Source organism: Periplaneta americana, chromosome 2 (genome assembly GCF_040183065.1).
Source record: "Periplaneta americana isolate PAMFEO1 chromosome 2, P.americana_PAMFEO1_priV1, whole genome shotgun sequence".
NCBI lineage: Eukaryota > Metazoa > Arthropoda > Insecta > Blattodea > Blattidae > Periplaneta > Periplaneta americana.
The window spans coordinates 53,922,931-53,946,831 of NC_091118.1; positions in this window are offsets into that span (position 1 = coordinate 53,922,931).

The window sequence follows — 23,901 nt, forward strand, 5'->3', positions numbered from 1 at the left end:
GAAGAACAAGGGGAAAGCAAGAAGAACAAGGGTAAGAAAAGGAGAACAAGGAATACAAGGAGAACAACGGAAATGAAAGCACAAGAGGAATAGAAAAAGAACTAGGGGAAGAAAAGGGAAACAAGGAGAATGCAAGAAGAACAAGAGTAAGACAATAAGAACATGGAGAATTCAGGAAGCATGTACAAGACGAAGGCAAGAAAACCTAGGGGAAGTTAAAGAGAAGTTGGGGAATACATACAGAACAAGAAAAGACAAGAGAAACAAGGGCAATGAAAGAAGAGCAAGGAGAAGGCGAGGAGAAGAATGAGAATACTAGAGAAAAGGGGAATAAAAGACAACAATAGGAATCCAAGGAGAAGGAGGGGGAACGAGGAGAATAAAGGGAAAATACAAGGAAAACAGGAGAATACGAGGAGAAGAAGGAGGGAAGTTTGCACACTTTTTTAACTGCCAATTTGCAAGTTAATCCTCATAATTAGTGAAAAGAAAGTCGTAGTTCTATTTACTGAAAATACTTAAGTACTTACTTACAAATGGCGTTTAGAGGATGCGAAGATTCATTCCCGCCCTCACATAAGCTTGCCATCGATTCCTATTCTGAACAAGATTAATTCAGTCCCTAACATCATATCCTACCTCCTCAACAAGGCACCACTTATGAGGCAACTAGGCCAGGAGATATTGGGCTAGGATGGCCAGCTCCTTTCCACCTCCGTTGCATACATCATTGAATGGCTACATATTACAGCAATCAGACTTCAGATTCATACAAACAATTGAAGTGTTCAGAACCATAGTGGTCTAAGCGCCATTTACTCAAACCGTAGAAAAGGGTTAAAATGAAGTTATCACCATAATTCAATGGAAACATATAGCAAGTAATATAAAGTATACACATTAAAGCTGAATGATATGTCAATCTTCATTAAACTATGGTATTCACTTAATATTAACCCTTGCTTTCTCCGTTTTTAATAAATGGCGCTTGACCCACTATGGCTCTTAACCCTTCAATTGTTGTTCCTCAGACACATACCGTCAAGTGAGATGTACTGCCTGATAATACAGTATAGGTATATATCAGCCAGAACCTCAATCAGAGGTAATTTTTAGATGATGACATTAATAATTGTATTTTCTGTAATAATTATAATTAATTAAAATCTTATGAAATACAGAAACGATGCGATGATAACTGTAACTGTCCTATTCTAAATTGATTTCCTCAAGTTAAATATCTCGGAATAATAGTCAACCAACATTTACGTTGGGATAAACATGTTATTTTTCTGTGCAATAGATTAAGAAAAATTATTCACTCTTTTGTTATCCTACGAAATTACTTCACTGTCCAAACTTCACGACTGATTTATCTCACATTAGTACAAGCTATAGTAGCGACGTTGTTATTCCCGGCGTGACTCCTCCTCTTTGCTTACGTCTTAGGAAGTGAAGCTCTATAAAGTTTAGGTAGGTAGTATCGTACGCCATTTTTGTTCTTTCGTTGCCGAGCTACCAGATGAGGAATCTATTTGCTACACCGTTAAACATTATTATGTCGTAGCTTCTATGATAATAAATCAAACGCACTGTAATTGAGCAAATAATTGAGCGGCAAATAACGTCCTCGTGTGCTTTCTGCGAACGCCAACGAAAGAGTCAAAATGGCGGGCGATTATATTAAGTATTTATCGAGCTTTAGAAAATGCATGATGTCATTATCAGCGAATCACAAGATGCACACGTTTAAATGTAGCCGACCTGCAACGTGATTGGCTGCCGGAAATTAGAGCGACGGGACTATATATTACAATATGGCATTATAGGATGGGGTAGTGCTTATAGTACCTCCCTCACGCCTGTAACTCTGCTACAGAAAAGAATAATAAAAATATGCCATAATAAACTTCTTGATTATCCTTCAGAGCTGCTACATTCAGAATTTAAAGTATTTGACTTCCATCAAATTTATAACAATGTATTACTGAATTTCGTACATAAAAATCTAAACATATTTAATTTATATTCACATAAATATAAAACCAAAAGATCAGACAACATATGCTTGACAGTTCCTAAATGTATTACAACTGTAGCAAATGATCACAGTAGCAACTTCGGTCCAAGGCTTTATGACATGATAATAGATAAATTCCCAAACATACAATTTCATATCATAAGCCTATCATATTATATCATAAGATAAGAAGCATTCCTTATTTTAAAAAATCTATTAAAAATTGCTGTTAACAGAGAAAATTTAAAGTTCAATTATTGTGATATGTGTTTTTTCTTCTTCCTTTATTGTATTACTTTTTACTCTATTATTCAATAAAATGTCCTAACATTAACTTATGTGGAATGTCCCCTGAGGACGAGTATGCAACTTACTCTTTCTGGAGGTGCTAGAGAGTTCTTATATAAAAAATCAATATGTTTCTTTGTTGTGGCTATAAATTATTATTATTATTATTATTATTATTATTATTATTATTATTATTATTATTATTATTATTATCGTCATCATAGCTGTCGCTGCTTTTTTAAACTACAGGAAGTATTATGAAGCGATAAGATAGTATTTGTGATCTAATTATTTATTTAATGTAAATTATAAATCACTGAAACCACTTAGAGATGATGAAATAAGTTTAATTGTAATTAACACCTTCTTTAAAAGTAGAAATTATTCACATACAGTGAGAATAGATTATAATTTTTTTATTTAATGTTATCGCAGATCAGTGGGAGCCATTAAAATGGTGATTGTGTTTGTAGTTCTTCACTTAACGACATTTTTAACTATAAAATATAGTCGGAAGCGATTATTGCTGACAAGAGAATGATTAAATAGCTTTTGAAAGGGGACTGTAAATCTAATTTTACGAACCGATTTTTAACAACAAATAACACAAATATGCTCCTGGCTGGAACTTAATCCCATTTAGTGGAAAGCTGTCTGTTAACCATATTAGAGACTGGAATAAACTGATACGTGAATTGATTCAGGAAAACGAATATTGAAAAATAAAAAATATTTACTGGATATCTTATACCTACTATCTCCTGGCATTCGAAGTCCTATATATAGTATTTTATGTGAGAAAAAATTCGACAATTCTATTATCAGTGAACCGTAATTTTGTTTAATCCCGTCTTTATTAATGTATAATATAAGTTACACAAATTCTGTTTATGAAATAGGAGCCTACAATATTGTATAACATTCTTGCGTCACGTGAACGCAGAGATTGGATTCTTGTAATATATTTTACTTACAGTGCTTTGTTTAGCGCAGAATTCATCCTAGTGCCAATGTGTACCGTGCCATGTATTATGCACGCACACATGCACTGAACTTCAACCTTTGTGTTTCTAGAACCATGGATTCCTAGCAGCCTTCATTAAAGATTCATTTTAGCACTTAGAAGTTCACAGAATACGAAGAAACAAAGTTCATTAAAGTACAGAGGCCATTTTTAAACTGAATCACTGTCCAGAAATATCTCAACCGAATTCTTATAGCAATGAAGACAAACGGAAATGGGGACAATTTTTATTATTAACTTACAGAGTATTCCATTTTGAAAACTTTATTTTCAAAACATTTCCAAATTATTTCTTTGTAACGTTACCACAATATATTGATGTAGAACAATAAAAAGATACAAAACATAACATAATATAATAATAGTACATTACGCAACGAGCCTATAATGGTAGTAATTAAGACGCGAGTATGTTTATGAAACGACTGCAAGTGAGTTTCATAATTTTCATACGAGCATCTTAATTACCATTATAGGCAAGTTTCATACGACTTTTTATGCTCGACCATATCTCTAACTTGAAATTATTCATAAATATTCATGTTATTCTTATGTGACTGACCTTGTGCAATCTCGTAAATTGTGAGATGTGCGCAGACGCGAAAGTATTGATTTTTTCCGAGGAACAAATGTCATTGACCTTGATATAATCTAGAGAGTAAAATGAACATTAATCTTGATATAACATTGAAATTGATTTAGACATTGAAAAACGAGATGACAAATTGAATTTATTTGAATATTACTTACAATTAACGCTAATTATTATAGTAACAGAACATAACCTTCTGCGACAGTATTGGATTTCCAGCCTCCGTGACGTTTCGCTAGTTGTCTTTCGATTGCATATCCGAGAATAATCGATACTTGCGCTTTCATAATGCTAGAATGGCGTTTTCTGATTGGTTGAAGAACTGAACTTTAATGAATAGGTGTACTTTAATAAGGTCCATTAAAGGGCTGCTACCAGGTGTATAATTACTACGTTTCGGCATGGTCGAGCTTAAAATATAATATATGATATGATATGATATGATATGATATGATATGATATGATATGATATGATATGATATGATATGATATGATATGATATGATATGATATGGTATGGTATGGTATGGTATGGTATGGTATGGTATGATATGATATGATATGATATGATATGATATGATATGATATGATATGATATGATATGATATGATATGATATGATATGATATGATATGATATGATATGATATGATATATGATATGATATGATATGATATGATATGATATGATATGATATGATATGATATATGATATGATATGATATGATATGATATGATATGATATGATATGATATGATATGATATGATATGATATGATATGATATGATATGATATGATATATGATATGATATGATATGATATGATATGATATGATATGATATGATATGATATGATATGATATGATATGATATGATACCTCTGAATGAGATTCTGAAAACATGTCAAGTCTGTAATACGTAGCTAGTTGGCGATGTATGTAATGGAAGTGAAAAGGAACTGGCCACCCTACCTCATTATCTCCTGCTTAGTTGCTTCAAAAGTGGTGTCTTGTTGGTGTCACTTGTGAGATTGAGATCTGTTCTTCGGACAGTTGACTAAACAATAACAATATAATAGAATATCATGCATATGATGCTAGATATTATATGATATGATATGATATGATATGATATGATATGATATGATATGATATGATATGATATGATATGATATATGATATGATATGATATGATATGATATGATATGATATGATATGATATGATATGATGATACGATACGATACGATACGATACGATACGATACGATACGATACGATACGATACGATACGATACGATACGATACGATACATATGATATGATAAATTCATTGTGATTTCAGTTGTATTCCAGAGTTGTAGTTTGATAGAAAGGAGAGCATTGCCTAAGACATAGGATATTGATTGCAAGTACATAAGTAAGAATTAAATATCTGCTTGACATATTATGGGCTACGTAATTTTTTCTTTTAAGGCAAAAGAAAGCGCTGTTGAGCTTCGGTATAATGAGCATTATATTACCAAATTATTCTTCATCTTTACATTTTGCATAATTTTGCAGGTGGAAAGAGGTTTTTTATTGATTTATGTAGTCGTTGTCAGAGGAATTGGTATCGTGCTGACGTCACAAGCAGTGTGATACTGACAGAGATGGACATTATGCCACTCGCAAGGTCCTCGTAGGTTGCAAGGGGAAAAGTATTCCATATAAAAATAAGTTTTATTGAAAACAAAATGTGTTTATATATAGGGACAAGCCTTTGCGTACATTCACCTGGATATTAGCCTAATACTCGTACAATAGTGGATACAAAATTTTCTCAAGAATAATAACTCTTAAGTTGGAAGCTCACTACAAAACTCTCATTGGTGAAGAAAAGAACTGTTTAAGAAAAGGCAGATCTTGCGCAGATGGATATTTTACTTTGAAGATTTTGATCGAAAACATTGAGAATTTAATAAAGAAACTCACTTCGGTTTTATTCATTACGAAAAAGCTTTTGATCGTGTTGACAGAAATCAGCTCTTTCAAATTTTGGCAGACGCAATTGTAAGAACAATTTACGAATTAGCCTATATACGTTAACCACAATATTATCAAAATTGCTATCGGATCAGTACATACCGAATGGAGACCGATAAACTGTGGAGTTCGTCAAGGATGCTCCCTCTCACCACTTTTATTCAATATATACATCAACTCCATCATCAGATATTGGCGACTAATAATTCATGGTTACATCCAGCTCTTCCGAAATTGTACTCTAGATGCATTATTATATGCAGACGATCAGGTTCTTTTTGCTACAAATGTTCAATACTCAACATAGCATTTGAATACAATAGTACAAAATTTCAATATGAAAATTTCCCCAAACAAAATAAAAATTATGGCGTTCCAAGGTAAACAACCAGTTAGGAGTAAAATTTGCATTGGAACCCATACGTTAGAACAGGTAAACTCATTTAAATATTTAGGTTATAATTTGACATATTTACCTGTTATTGATGTATTTGAAAATATTCAACATTTTAATGGAACCTTAAGAACCATCAACCAGGTTTTCACAACCACGAAAACCCAAGAACATACCAGGTTAAAAGCATATAAAATTCTAGCAAGACCTGTCCTCATGTATGGTAGTGAGGCCTGGACTGTCCGAAACTCAGATGTTCAACGCCTAACAACTACGGAAATGAGAATTCTAAGGAGGACTGCCGGCTACATCTTTCTTGACCACAAAAGGAATGAACTAATTACAAAAGAATTGAAAATTACACCTATTTATGAACATCTCAACCACTATAGACAAAAATGGCTTAACCATGTCAATAGGATGGACCGTTCCAGACTCCCAAGACAAATTCTCCGCTATATACCAAATGGAAGACGATCTTTGGGACGCCCCCTGAAAAGATGGATGGAGACCGTAACAAGCCACTAAGGACCTGCAAGGACGATGATAATGATGAGTATTATTATTATTACAGTAAGATATGTAAAAGAAGCAATACAAGAAGATATGTATTAAATCAAATAACGAGGAAAAGGTAAAGTAATATAAATAAAATATTGACAAGGAGGAAATACAAGGGGAATTAAAACATGGAGAGAGAATATCAAAATAACATAAAGAGATCATGAATATAGGAGAAGAAGTAGGAATGAACGATAAAAAAAATTCGTCACAAGAACACAGAAATCTGATCAAACAAAAAAGAGGAATGGGAAATGACAAGTAAAGAGGGAAGACAAAAATGAAATGAAGAAGAGAAAAAATAGAAAAAAATATTACTAAAAAGTCTCGAAGGGAGGAATAAATGAGGAGAAGAAAATAAGAATAAAATGTTGGTAAAAATGTTTTGAGTAAAGGATCATTGAAGAGAATTCAATGAAAATAATTCGATTACTTTCCCAAAACTTGTTTGAAAAATTTAAGTATTGAAAATACATCACATTTATTTCAATATACTTTTCAAATTTATACACAAAAATCACACAAATTTCAGATTGTATTCTCAAAAACGCAAAACAAATTTCATGAATACAATACGTTTGTGCGAACCGAAATATGTAACCAGCACTCTCTTCAACTAAAGCAATAATATTTGTCCTAGAATATTTTATAATGAATTAATAAGGAAATATTCTCACATAAAAACAGTTTTAAATTTTAAAATGTGCGTAAGAACTTTCTGGTTTGGTAGATATTAATTTTAATTTGTTCTATAAAGTAATTTATCTATAGTAATATCACAAGAGGTCTGAGATTTATTAGGATTACTTATGTAATTACTTACTTACTTACTTAAGGCTTTTAAGAAACCTAGAAGTTCATTGCCGCCCTCACATAAGCCCGCCATTGGACCCTATCCTGAGCAAGATTAATTCAGTCTGTAGCATCATATCCCACCTCCCTCAAATTCATTTTAATATTATTCTCCCATCTACGTCTTGGCCTCTCAAATGGCCTTATTCTCTCCGGCCTCCCAATTAACACTCTATGTGCGTTTCTGGATTCGCCCTTCTCCTTCTCAAACGTCTGGATTTAATATTCCTAATTATGTCAGGTGAAGAATAAAATACGTGCAGTTCTGCGTTGTGTAACTTTCTCTATTCTTCTGTAACTTCATCCCTCTTAGCCCCAAATATTTTCCCAAGCACCTTATTCTCAAACGCTCTTAAACTCCGCTCCTCTCTCAAAGTGAGAGTTCGTTTCAGAACCATATAGAAGAGCTGGTAATATAATTGTTTTATAAATTCTTTCACCTTTTTGAGAGCAGGCTGGATGATAAAAGCTTCTCAAGCGAATAATAACAGGCATTTCCCATATTTATTCTGCGTTTAATTTCCTCCCGAGTATCATTTGTATTTGTTACTGTTGCTCCAAGATATTTAAATTTTTCACCTTTTCAAGAATAAACTTCCAATTTTTATATTTCCATTTCGTACAATATTCTGGTCACGAGACATAATATAGGCCTACTTTATCTTTCGGAATTTACTTGCAAACCTATCTCTTTAGGGCCTGTACTACGATTGCTTGTTAAACCTCCAGATACGTATACTCCAGTTCAGCAATCTGGAAGTTACCTGTAAATATTTTGTTCAGTACTACTAGCGGATTTTAACTATAGGATTGTCATCCGGAAGATATAGCAACATTTTTATTACGTTGGCAATGAAGTTCCTGAAAATGTAGTGAAATTTATTGTGTTGGTATACATTTCCCGCGTATTTCATATTTATGTTCCATGTTTATACGGTAAGTACTATATATTTTGAGTTTTTATTGTAAGTATTATTTTTATTATAATACTGAAGCTCCAGCCAAAAAAAGAACAGAGTGAAGAACAGAAAATTACACATATGAAGAAACTTTACATGGAAGCAAAAGGTCAGATTGTAAAGGTTATGTTTCTTTCCTACCATATGCTAGTATTTTGGTTTTAATTAGTAGACCTAAACAAGAGGGGGTGCTGGTTCCAGCAAAAGTGCGTTTTCCTCCATAATCAATGCTATAATCATTGTCTTATTCATGTATAACTCCATAAGAGAAGTGTAGGTGGCAATTAGTTTTGTATTGTAATTAATATTAGGCCTAGTGTGCTTTCAGTTTGTTGTGTAGCCTACATTATTAATGAATATTTCGGTAATTTTTTAGAAATAGAGTACTTCACGGACGTAGGCTTCAAATCCTGGGTCAAAGGCATAATAACTCGTTTAAAAAAGAGAAGTTCACTGATATACTAAAACCCTAAAGTACCTAACCTAACCTTTTCCTAAATCTGTGACAGGTTAGGTTAGGTTAGGTTAGGTTAGGTTAGGTTAGGTTAGTGTCTTAGTATACGTTGTATACACTAAGGTTAGGTTTAGTGTAAAAGTGGTCTATATGCAACGATGTCTCCTAGCAAATTACCCAATCATCTTAATGTATCCAGCTGTTTGCTGACAACATGAAGTCCACTGTAGTCTATTCAGTTGTTTTGCACGAGATATGTGGAGTATTTTGATCGATATTCATTATAGATGCCTGTTGCTAGTAGCCAGATTTGGGGTGTAGTCAGTATATACTGCAGGACTGTCTTCTGCAACTGGCACTGGTGATTTTAATTTACTTCTTTTGTGGTTTATGGATGGACAGTATAGAAGAATGTGTTCCAGATCTCCATCATGATTATTACACCACAGACAAATAGGATTATCAGAAATGTGAAATCGGTGTAGGTACAATTGTGTGACAATGTGACCTGTTCTGGCTCTTGTTAAAAATGTTTGAACATGTCTGGGCAAGTTTTTGTACATTTTCAGGTAATTTGGTTTCTTTTGTACAGATTGTGAATTTTTTTGTCAGAAAGCCAATTGTTGATCCATAGATTTATAAAATCAGACTTTACTGAAGCAAAAGCACTGGATAGAGATATCACTTGAAGAGGTCTTGGTTACAAATAGCCTATGTTGCTTGTTTTGCAATGTTACCGACTTTCTCGTTTCCAGATATACCACAATGACTAGGTATCCATTGAAATGTTATTTCCTTTTGGAGTTCTGATAATAATGAATGTTGTCTTTGACCTGGGATTTCTAACCGACATTAGTAAAGCAAGGTACACTGTTCCTAGCAAATTACCAATATTTCAATATGTTAGGCCTACGTATTTTTACTTGTAGTAAATGAGCGGATATTTTGTATTAGGGCTATAATGCCATTTAGATCACCGATAACATTATTTTTTAAAAGAACAGCATGAGGGGGAGAGACGTTTCCACTAAAATGCAATATCTGTTGCTGCTACGAGTTCCACTGTAGTCACTCACTGTAATGCACATTCGACATCTCGTAAAATAACACAGAAACAGCTTATATTAAGTTTTTTCCAAAGTTTCTATGCAGAGTCATATATTTGATATTGTACTGACAATCGTCCATTAAAAGCTTCTGCCTATTTAGGTATAGAAACTTAGATATGGGAAAAAGAGAAATATATTGTCTAATGTTGTAGGTTGCATATAGAATTAATCTAGTTTTTCTTTTCAGTAATATAGGAGTAACGTCAGCACAAATACAAGGACCTGAAAACAGCTGAGAAGCATATTTGAACTCATGAAAAAGAACACAAAGAAAATTGCTGTTGCAGAGAGACAATGTAGGCTGCAAAGAGGTGGAGGCCCTCCAACTGAAGCAAAACCAATCCAAACTTAGCCAAGGTAAGTGATTTAATTCTCCTATCAATTGAGGGTCTTCCCAGTGTTTTTGATTCATATTCAATGCATAAGTTCATTTATATGTTATACAAATTATTAAATATTGCATAACACTGATTTTGAGAAAAACATTATTTCTCTCATTTATTTAGGCCTACTTACTATTGTTACAACTAAAGTACCGGTAGTAACTAAACCAAGTTCCACTGATACTGGTGCAGCTATTAACACGAATGATGTTAGTGTGTAAGGAATTAAGAGTCAGAAGAAGAGGTGATGAGCTTTAGAGATGAAAAAAATAATAGATTCTTGAAGATGGTTATACAAATTTAATTTAATGTTGATATTACATTATAATCCTATTATTTCTTTTCTATTTACAGTACCATTCAGGTTCACAGTGCAATTCTTCAGTTTTTGAAGTGAAACTGGACATCCCAACAATATCTCCAGGTAATTTTATTTATACTGCAAAATGTCCTTTCACATTCTACGATGATGCTTACTTTTCCAATCTGAAATAACTATAACATGTAAACGCATTTTCAGCCAACACGTTGAAAATAAAACTAACACACATACTTTATGAAATCTGCAGCAAGCAGTAGATAAATTAGATGCAAAAGTTAAAAAAAAAAATGTTAAAATATAAATTGTACATAATGATGAAATGGTCACAAGAAATGGATGTCTTAAAAATTAAACATCATTGTATTATAATATTATGTGGGATTTGAGTGGGAATTTGAAATTTATAAATGTAAGCCTAAAAATAGAAAGTACACTAAACTGAAGAATTTATTTTGAGATTTCTCTGTAATGGGTTTGTAATTAGATTAGGCCACATTATGTTAAGTTGTATTTCAATTTTACCGTGAGGATTCTCACTTTGAAACTTGTGAATGATTTCTTGTGTACAGAAAAACTGAAAAATATATTTTCATAAGGTAAAACAGAAACTGACTACACTCTATTTACAATAGAACTATTTGCTTGGTTTTCTCTCTCTCTTTTTTATTGCAGCTTCACTTTCTTATTGTTAAAAATGAGTTAGGATTAATAGCACGTTAGAAAATACAATACTGTTACAGCTGCTGACTTTGAAGTGTCCACACATTTATGATAAAACATCATCTTTCTCCAGAATTAAATATCTTAAGAATTAATTCCACTCTTAAAATGTTATAGGGTCAACTGGTGCAGCAGATGAAGATCTTCCACTGTACGGGTGTCTACACAGTGTAATGAATGTACGTTTTAAGTGAAATTATTGGTTTATTTAGTGTAGGTAGTGTAGATTAAACTCAGAAAGATCTGAATATAAGCATATATCCCTCTCTTAAATATTTCAGCTGGTAATGGGATAATAGCTGATCGAGTTACATCCCAAGGATGCTTACAAAAAAGAAGAAAGAAGAAACAAGCTTCTGAGGAATGCATTAGCTGCAATGAAAAACCCTTCTCCAACTGTTAACTGTAAGTTTTAATGTTGATTTAATCAATCAATCTTTTCCTCGAATTATGTGCTGATTAAAAATAATACTAAGATTTTAAATGCATACACGATTAGAATGATGTCCATCCGGCATCCATTCAATGCAGTAAATTACCAGTATCATAAGTTACTGTGTAGTTCGAATTTTGTATTTTGTATCGGCATTTGTCTTGTCTCTACTGTTTCATAGATATAGGATATTAATTGTCACTGTCAACAGTGATTTTGTTAAATGTACAATTTCTGCTGTTTCTTATGTAATGTCATATGCTGATTCCAAAAATGAAGTCAGAATTTTTCTACCACCCACCACATTTTTGCAGTTTTAGAAAAATTGATTTATTTTTATTACTATATACAATCCTTACCATGCTAATGGAAAGAAAATATTTCAAATATTTCACTTTATTGCTTTCACAATTGACCTATAACTTTAGGAAGTCAATGTGAAGGAACATTGAAGGGAATTCAATGCAAATAATTCGATTACTTTCCCAAAAATTGTTTGAAGAATTTAAGTCTTGAAAATACATCACGTTTATTTCAATATACTGTTCAAATTTATACACAAAAATCACACAAATTTCAGATCGTATTATCAAAAACGCAAAACAAAATTCATGAATACAATACGTTTGTGCGAACCGAAATATGTAACGTGCACTCTCTTCAATCAAAGCAATAACATTGGTCCTAGAATTTATAATGAATTAATAAGGAAATATACTCACATAAAAACAGTTTTAAATTTTAAATTGTGTGTAAGAACTTTCTGGTTTGGTAGATAATAATTTTAATTTGTTCTCTAAAGTAATTTATCTATAGTAATAATAATAATAATAATAATAATAATAATAATAATAATAATAATAATGGCTTTATTTAACCTGGCAGAAGCTAAGGTCGTAAGGCCTTCTCTTACACTCAACCAAGATTAAAACTTGCTTACATAGTTGAACATAAAATTGGATCGGAATTAAGTAATTACATACTGATACAATTTAGGTAAATAATGAGATCTAAAGAGGTAGTTACATAAAAATTTACCTCATAAAATAAAAATAAACATTGTGGAATACATATTAATGTTGTTAGAATCAAATACGAATCACATAAATACAGAAGCCGATAATTCAATAAAAAAATGTACACAGTAAAAATAAAAATAAACACATTAGTATACATATTAGTATTAGATTACAATTAAGTAGGATTTACATAATTAGACCAGAAACCGACAATTGAATAAAATGCACACAAAAAATAGATATATAATAAAAAAAAAACAGTGGGATACATATTGGCTTAATGTCACAAGAGGTCTGAAATTTATTAGGATTACTTAATTACTTACTTACGGCTTTTAAAAAACCTAGAGGTTCATTGCTGCCCTCACACAAGCCCACCATCGGTCCCTATCCTGAGCAAGATTAATCTAGTCTGTACCATCATGTCCTACCCCACTCAAATCCATTTTAAAATTATTCTCGTATCTACGTCTCGGCCTCCACAAAGGCCTTATTCACTCCGGACTCCCAACTAACATTCCATATGCGTTTCTGGATTTGCCCATATGTGCCGTCAGTCAAGCGGGAATACAACACCGCATCCCGTTCCTCTATATCGCATTTGATTCCAGAGATTAGAGACCGAAATATTTTAGGTAGGCAAAAAATAAGTGTAGAGAAAAGTGCAACTGATTTGCTCGATTTTATTGGCGGTTATTAGTAATCATGCGGGGATGCTACATGAAAAGGGCAGGTGTCTGAGTTCCTTCGTTCACCTTGTGTAGGGAAAAGTCTGTTTTGGAAAGTCAAAAGGACAATTTTTTTTTTAATTTGCCGGCCTCTACCGTCCATATGCCTGGGGGCAGTGGGTTGTGAATGAAACTACAGATAGAGTTCGAAGAGCTCTATTCGCCGCATTTATCAGCTTTGTCCTCACTACATATACAGCGGAATTATGACGGTATTCTTTTCTTCAAAATCAGCTTGTGTTCGGGATTACCGTTTTGACACTATCTTATCCGAAGTAAGACAATGGGGGATACAGCTCCGCATCCCGTTCCGATATCGCCATTATCTCCGGGTAATAGAGACCGAAAATTTTTAGGTAGGCTAAAAATAAGTGTTGAAAGAAGAACAACTCATTAGCTTGATTTTACTGGCGGTTATTAGTAAACTTGCGTGTATGCTACAGTGAAAAGGGCAGGTGTCTGAGCCCCTTCGTTGTCCTTATTTAGAGAAATATCTGTTTTGGAAAGTTGAAATGACAATGTTTTTTAATTTGTCGGCATCTACAGGCCATATGCCTGGTGGTAGAAGGCTGTCCTCTACGCTACGGATAGAGTTCGCTGCACTTATCAGCTTTGTTCTCAGTACACATGTCGCGGAGTTATGGCGGCGAAATTTTGGAGGAATAGAGGTTTAAAGCCTTCGTATTTTTTTCTCGAAAATCAGCTTGTATTCGGGATTCCCATTTAGATACTATCGTGTAAGAAGGAAGTCAAGCGGGAATACAGGACCGCATCCCGTTCCTCGGTATGGCCATTATTTCCGCAATTAGAGGCTGAAATATTTTAGGTACCGAGAAAATAAGTCTAGAAGAAAGTGCGACGGATTTACTGGATTTTAGTGGTGATTATTAGTGAACATGGTGGGATGTTACAGTTAAAAGGGCGGGACCCTAAGCCGCTTCGTTCTCCTTGTGTAGAGAAAATTCTGTTTTGGATGGCCAAAATTTCCATTTTTTCTTTTAATTTGCCGGCCTCTCCCGTCCAAACACACGAGGATGGAGAGTTGTCCTTTACACTATAGGAACAGTTCGAGGAGCTGAATTCAACACACCTATCAGCTTTGTTCCCACTACATGTACTGCGGCGTTATGGCGGCTAGAATGTCGGAGGAGTAATGGTTTCCATTTTTTTCTCGAAAATCAGCTTGTCTTCGCGATTCCCATTTTGATGCTATCGTGTAAGAAGTAAGTCAATGGGGAATACAGGACCGCATCCCGTTCCTCGGTATGGCCATTATTTCCGCAATTAGAGACTGAAATATTTTATGTACCCAAAAACAAGGCTAGAAAAAAGTGCGACGGATTTGCTGGATTTTAGCGGTGATTATTAGTGAACATGCTGGGATGCTACCGCTGAAAGGGCGGGCCTCTAAGCCGCTTCGTTCTCCTTGTGTAGAGAAAATTCTGTTTTGGAGGGGCAAAATGACTCTTTTTTGAAAATTTGCCAGCCTCTCCCGTCCAAACGCACAGGGATAGAAAGTTGTCCTTAACACTGAAGATAGAGTTCGAGGAGCTCTATTCAACGCACTGATCGCCGTTGTTGTCACGACACGTACTGCGGAGTTATGGCGGCAAATATATTACCTCTTTTTTTCTCTTAAATCAGCTTGTGTTCGCGATTCCCATTTTGATGCTATCGTGTAGGAAATAATTCAATTTGGAATACAGGACCGCATCCCTTTCCTCGGTATGGCCATTATTTCCGCAATTAGAGACTGAAATATTTTAGGTACCCAAAAATTAAGGCTAGAAAAAAGTGCGACGAATTTGCTGGATTTTAGAGGTGATTATTACTGAACATGCGGGGATGCTACCGCTAAAAGGCTGGGCCTCTGTGCCCCTTCGTTCTCCTTAAGTAGAGAAAATTCTGTTTTGGAAGGGCAAAAAAACCCTTTTTTGAAATTTTGCCAGCCTCTCCCGTCGAAACGCACGGGGATAGAGAGTTGTCCTTTACACTCAATATTGAGTTCGGGGAGCTGTATTCAACGCACTCATCGGCGTTGTTGTCACGACGGAGTTCTGGCTGCAAGAATGTCGGCGGAGTAGTGGTTTAAACCCTTCTCCTTTTTTTCTCGAAAATCAGCTTGTGTTCGCAATTCCCATTTTGATGCTATGGTGTAAGAAGTAAGTCAAGGGGAAAATACAGGACCGCATCCCGTTCCTCGATGTCGCAATTATTTTCTGAGATTAGAGACCGAAATATTTTAGGTAGGCCTATGCAAAAAATGACTAGAAAAAAGTGCAACGGATTTGCTCGATTTTATTGGCGGTTATTAGTAAACATACGGGGATGCTAGAGTGAGAAGGGCACGTGTCTGAGCCCCTTCTTTCTTCTTGTGTAGAGAAAAGTCTATTTCTAAAGTGGAACCTCATGAATTCTGTTGCTCTAGTTCGCTAATTTTAAAACTATCTCGGGTGTAAACCCAGGAGATTGCTGGAGGAGAAAATTTGCATGCACTCATGAATCTCTGGTTCAGTTACATTCTTATACTGTAGATTCTATTCCAATTTCAACTAAAGAATGTGACTGAGCATTACTATAATGACCGATTTGTGCACTGAGAAAATGAATAATCTTCCAGTAAAAGAGTTCCTAGACTTTTGTTCCTAGAAAGTATTGGGTCACCAATGTGAGCGTTTCATTTCTTGTATTATATCCAATTGTGGCTGCAATCTGGAAGGAGGTCTGCAGAGGCGACTGCATGACAAAGAATTAACCTTGAAAAAGGATAGCATGACGAGTCCATACAGTGTCTAGTCTGACCAAAGAGATTTCAACAGTACCTCCTAATATTTGTTCCCATTTACAGCACTGGTCACCAGCAATGATGGAGACTGATGTTTATCATAAAATAGCAGTTGATGTTCCCAGTTTTGTTTCTCAATTACTGATTCTTAAATACGGGACAAAACATTTACTGACGGTTGTCTAACGTCTGAATGAGATGAAGTTGATATGAGATACATATGAGATGATATGAAGGCGAGATGAGTCCAGGATCCAACGCCGAAAGTTAGCCAGCTTTTGCTCTTAATGGGTTGAGAGAAATACCCGGGAAAAACCCCAAGCAGGTAATTTGTTCCAACCAGGATTTGAACACGGTCCCGCTGTTTCACGGTCAGACATGTTAACTGTTACTCCACAGGGCTGCATATTTTATTCTTGGATACATTTTTGTGTTCACCTTTCAAGTCAATGAAATTAATATTTGATGTGTAAGATTGTAATGTTTTGTTCTTCGTTTAACTAAGTTTAAAACTGTGGGCCATATTCATAGACATTCTTAGCGCGGGCTTCCGGTGAATGATCAGAGAACTAACGTTTTTCGTATTCATACACCAGTGTTAGCGATGTGATATTATATATGATATGATATATGATATGATATAATATAATATATGATATGATATGATATATGATATGATATGATATGATATGATATGATATGATATGATATATGATATGATATGATATGATATATGATATGATATGATATGATATGATGTGATATGGTATGATATATGATATGATATGATATGATATATGATATAATATATGATATGATATGATATATGATATAATATATGATATGATATATGATATGATATATGATATAATATGATATGATATGATATGATATGATATGATATGATATGATATGATATGATATGATATGATATGATATATGATATGATATGATATGAATCCTGTACAAGTAATCACTCGATAGCCGGGTCTAGTTTAGCACGCGGGCTAGCGAAGACTAGCGAAATGTCTATGCAAAGCACCCTAATGGCCGGTTTTTCCAAGTATTGTTAGAAAATTTAACGACTGTTAAACTCTAAACAGTTTGTTAATTAATAAAATTGTATGTTTTCAACACCAGTTTGGTTTAACAGATTGTTAACAGTTTGTTAATTTTAAATGTAGGATTTCGGGCAGTTAACTCGTTTAACAGTTAGCCTAATTAAATATGGCCAATGTCTCCACAGCTGTTCGAACAGAAGTTGCGAAATTAATATTTTGTGTCTCTCTGTAGGGAATGTTTAGCATATGACTGGTAATATAACATTTAAAAAATACTTTGGACTGTTTAAATACATCAGTGTTATTTTATTTCTTTCGTATTTCGTATCCATTATAGCAATGAGGAAATATAACCTTATTTTGTAATTATTATTCAGCACGTCACCTACAACTTTCATTTGTCAACTGTTTGTTTATGGAGCGTGGCCTACTATAACAGGTTGTCATTTTATGCAAGTTTCATGACTCACTCTATAATATAGAATTTGAAGATTAATTTTAGCTAATCAAAAATTGTCTTACATGTGTAGAATCATTACCAACTGCTGTTGAGTAGTTAAAATGGTACTAACAGACGTTATAGTTAAGTGTTGGTTAATTTAAACAAAATTATGTTGAACTAATGAAAAATACATTAACAAAGCGTTAAAAATGAACAGATTGTTAATTTAGCATTCGTTAAGCAAAATTAAATATTACTTGGACAAACTGGCCATAAGTGTGTTATAAATAGTTTGTGTGATGATGTGAGAGGAATAGATTGAGATTTTCAAGTATATTGAAATATTTGGCGAAAACTTCCCCGTCTAAAGTTTATCAATATATTGCGAAAATAGACTCCAGGCTCTATAATTGAGCAGACAACCTCCTGGGCTGCAGCGACTCTATGAAGGCGAGTGAGAGAGGTGGGGAGAGAGGGAGAGTTAGGGAAGAGATAATGGAGAAGGAATAGACAAGGGAAAAAAAGAAAAAAACGCGACTCGTTCTGAGTACTATTATCTGTCGATTACGTGCAGTCAGGTTTCAATTGGACGAAATCTAACATTTCCATAGCGACAAATGTTATCCGAAATGTTATATTTCTCCAGAATTTATCATAGCGCTGCTACGATTTTGTTAGTTTTATCGATCCGAACAACATCTAGTAGTTTATGAACATGAACTGTCAATTAGAAGGAAGAAGAAATGCATTAAAATTGTGGTGAAGACAAGAACGAGGAAGATGTGTGAGAAAGACTTCAGAAAAGAGGAATCAATGATGTCTGTTAGTAGGAGAGCAGTTGAAACTAATGACAACGAGAATAGAAAAACTACTCTTAGGGTGAGAATTGCAAGGATAAGCCGTATAAGAATGGGAAAGACGGACAGGTGTACTACAGTATTAGAATGGTTATAACGAGCAGAAGAACAAGGTGGAGAAGGAGAGGAGGGGAAAGGAGGACGGGAAAGATTAGCAGCAGAAGGATTAGGCTATGAAGTACGAAAAGAAGAATATGATGGCGGTAAGAACAAGTAGGAATGCGAGGGTGAAAAAGATTAGGAGGTACAGGAGGAATATGATAATATGGATTGCAAGATGAACAGGGGAACGAAGAAAAGGGCTAGGAGTTATACGACGGAAAAGAAAAAGTAAGAGAATGGGAATGCGAAGGACTATGAAGTAGAGCACGAACAAGGAATAATTTGGAATGCAAATACCAGCAATGGTATTAGGAGAAGAACTAGGAGGTAAAGGACGAAAAGAAAGAATATGGTCCACACCTGTGGAGCAACGATTAGTACGTCTGACCGCGAAACCAGTTGCCCTGGTTCGAATCCCAGACGGGGCAAGTTACCTGGTTGAGATTTATTCCGGTGTTTTCCCTCAACCCAATATGAGCAAATGCTGGGTAACTTTCAATAGTGGACTCCGGACTCATTACATCGCCATTATCACCTTCATTTCATTCAGGCGCTAAAAACATGGGATATTGATACAACGTTGTAAAAAATCCACTAAAAATTAATAAGGAATATGAGGATTGTAAGGATAAAAAAGGCGATGAGCAAGATGAGGCGAGAAGGTAGAAGATGAATACAAGGACGATTTGGATTGCAAAGAGAGCAAGGATACGACGAAAAGAAGGAAGATGAGGATGGCAAGAACAAGTACGGGGATGAGAATGAAAAGGACTAGGGAGTAGAAGATAATTAGGAAATTGATAAGGACTAGGGAGCAGAGGATGATTAGGAGATTGATAAGGACTAGGGAGCAGAGGATGATTAGGAGATTGATAAGGACTAGGGAGTTGAAAGTGATTAGGCGATTGATGAGGACTAGGGAGTTGAGAATGATTAGGAGATTGATAAGGACTAGGGAGTTGAGAATGATTAAGAGATTGATAAGGACTAGGGAGTTGAAAGTGATTAGGCGATTGATGAGGACTAGGGAGTTGAGAATGATTAGGAGATTGATAAGGACTAGGGAGTTGAGAATGATTAAGAGATTGATAAGGACTAGGGAGTTGAAAGTGATTAGGCGATTGATGAGAACTAGGGAGTTGAGAATGATTAGGAGATTGATAAGGACTAGGGAGTTGAGAATGATTAAGAGATTGATAAGGACTAGGGAGTTGAAAGTGATTAGGCGATTGATGAGGACTAGGGAGTTGAGAATGATTAGGAGATTGATAAGGACTAGGGAGTTGAGAATGATTAGGAGATTGATAAGGACTAGGGAGCAGAGGATGATTAGGAGATTGATAAGGACTAGGGAGTTGAGAATGATTAGGAGATTGATAAGGACTAGGGAGTTGAGAATGATTAGGAGATTGATAAGGACTAGGGAGTTGAGAATGATTAGGAGATTGATAAGGACTAGGGAGTTGAGAATGATTAGGAGATTGATAAGGACTAGGGAGTTGAGAATGATTAGGAGATTGATAAGGACTAGGGAGTTGAAAGTGATTAGGAGATTGATAAGGACTAGGGAGTTGAGAATGATTAGGAGATTGATAAGGACTAGGGAGTTGAAAGTGATTAGGCGATTGATGAGGACTAGGGAGTTGAGAATGATTAGGAGATTGATAAGGACTAGGGAGTTGAGAATGATTAAGAGATTGATAAGGACTAGGGAGTAGAGAATGATTAGGAGATTGATAAGGACTGGGGAGTAGAGGATGATTAGGAAATTGATGAGGACTGGGGAGTAGAGGATGATTAGGAGATTGATGAGGACTAGGGAGTAGAGGATGATTAGGAGATTGATAAGGACTAGGGAGTTGAGAATGATTAAGAGATTGATAAGGACTAGGGAGTTGAAAGTGATTAGGCGATTGATGAGGACTAGGGAGTTGAGAATGATTAGGAGATTGATAAGGACTAGGGAGTTGAGAATGATTAAGAGATTGATAAGGACTAGGGAGTTGAAAGTGATTAGGCGATTGATGAGGACTAGGGAGTTGAGAATGATTAGGAGATTGATAAGGACTAGGGAGTTGAGAATGATTAGGAGATTGATAAGGACTAGGGAGCAGAGGATGATTAGGAGATTGATAAGGACTAGGGAGTTGAGAATGATTAGATTGATAAGGACTAGGGAGTTGAGAATGATTAGGAGATTGATAAGGACTAGGGAGTTGAGAATGATTAGGAGATTGATAAGGACTAGGGAGTTGAGAATGATTAGGAGATTGATAAGGACTAGGGAGTTGAGAATGATTAGGAGATTGATAAGGACTAGGGAGTTGAAAGTGATTAGGAGATTGATAAGGACTAGGGAGTTGAGAATGATTAGGAGATTGATAAGGACTAGGGAGTTGAAAGTGATTAGGCGATTGATGAGGACTAGGGAGTTGAGAATGATTAGGAGATTGATAAGGACTAGGGAGTTGAGAATGATTAAGAGATTGATAAGGACTAGGGAGTTGAAAGTGATTAGGCGATTGATGAGGACTAGGGAGTTGAGAATGATTAGGAGATTGATAAGGACTAGGGAGTTGAGAATGATTAAGAGATTGATAAGGACTAGGGAGTTGAAAGTGATTAGGCGATTGATGAGGACTAGGGAGTTGAGAATGATTAGGAGATTGATAAGGACTAGGGAGTTGAGAATGATTAGGAGATTGATAAGGACTAGGGAGCAGAGGATGATTAGGAGATTGATAAGGACTAGGGAGTTGAGAATGATTAGGAGATTGATAAGGACTAGGGAGTTGAGAATGATTAGGAGATTGATAAGGACTAGGGAGTAGAGAATGATTAGGAGATTGATAAGGACTGGGGAGTAGAGGATGATTAGGAAATTGATGAGGACTAGGGAGTAGAGGATGATTAGGAGATTGATGAGGACTAGGGAGTAGAGGATGATTAGGAGATTGATAAGGACTAGGGAGTTGAGAATGCATAGGAGATTGATAAGGACTAGGGAGTAGAGAATAATTAGGAGATTGATAAGGACTGGGGAGTAGAGGATGATCAGGAGATTGATATGGACTAGTGAGAAAAGTACGAGGAGTAAGACAAGGAAGTAGAGGGCGAAAAGAAGGAAGATGAGGATGGCAAGGACAAGTACGGGGGTGAACATGAACAGGACTACGGACAAACAAGAGTACAATTGTGATTTACAAAAACAAGCAGTGTCTGAATGTAAGGACAAAGAGAAAGACGATGAAGACACAGATGGCCGGGAGAAGGACAAGGAGAAATTGAAAGGAAGGACAAAGAGAAGGACGACGACGACACAGATGGCTAGCAGAAGGACAAGAGGAAGAGTAGGAGGTAGGACGAAAATGAGAGCGGACAAGAAGAAGGACGTTAAGGAAGAACTGAAGGACCTGCAGTAGGACGGAGAGGAAGACTAGAACGTAGAGGGTATTGAGGACGGTAAAGTCGAGGAGAAGGACTAAGAGGTAGAATATGAGAAGGGAAACGACGAAGACGGTTAAGGACGAACAGGAGGACGAGGAAAAGAACGATGTAAAGGCAAGAAGTAAGACGATGGGGACGGAGAGAATGAGTGCATGTACAACGAACTGAAAGCGAGTTTGCAGAGCAGGAAGGTAAGGAGAATGAGGGCGATTAAGAGGAGAAAGACAAGGAGAAAAAGGGACGAAAAGAAAACGAGGATTTAAAGGAGTAAAAATTAAATTATGAGCAGGAAGGTAAGGAGAATGAGGGTGATTAAGAGGAGAAGGACTAGGAGAAAAAGCGACGAAAAGAAAACGAGGATTTAAAGGAGTAAGAATTAAATTATGAGCAGGAAGGTAAGGAGAATGAGGGCGATTAAGAGGAGAAAACTAGGAGAAAAAGAAACGAAAAGAAAACGAGGATTTAAAGGAGTAAAAATTAAATTATGAGCAGGAAGATAACGAGAATGAGGGCGATTAAGAGAAGGACTAGGAAAAAAAAAGGGATGAAAAGAAAACAAGCATTTAAAGGAGTAAAAATTAAGTTATGACAACGAAGGAAAGATTAGACTGTAAAGAAGGAAGGAAACAAATAGAACAGAAATGAAGAATACTAAGAAAAGGGCGACGAAGAAATAAGGGGAAGAGTATCTAGAGAAGCAAGAAGGCAAAGGAAGCAAAGGCGAAGAGAAAATTGAATGCAAAGAGAAAGAAAAGAAGAGGAAGGAATCATGCAGAGAAGATTAACAAGTAGGGCTAAAGCATGGAAGGCGATGACAAAGATGAAATAAAGGTAGAGGATTGAGAAAATAAGGTACTAGATTGAAGAGGAGGACAGGAAGAAAACGACAATGCCGAAGATGAGGAATGCGAAGGATGTTCAAGTATTTATACCTAAGTGGTGATCACTTGTTCCATTGTTGCGCGGCGCCGCGTCGTCTTGGAGACATAGCACCTGTCCAATCAGAAACGGCGGGGTGTCCGAGAGCTTCACCCCCACAGAGATCGTTGGAGATCTCATAATTGCAGCACGCACGCGCTTGTTTCTGTCCGTAATTTATTGTTGGTATCGAAATGAATCGGAACTGTTTTCACACCGACTCAAGGTGACCTGCCCTTCGGCCCTTCAATTATCCTGCATCTCCATTCCTCCACTGTGTCCACTTCTATAATGTCGTGTCTGCTTCCTTGTCTCCACGGGCGAGGATGGCGTCGCATAACCTAATCAAAATTGAGTTCTATCGCTGTGTCTTTATACACTTTTCCCCAACGTTGATGTCCGTGATTCTGTTTCCG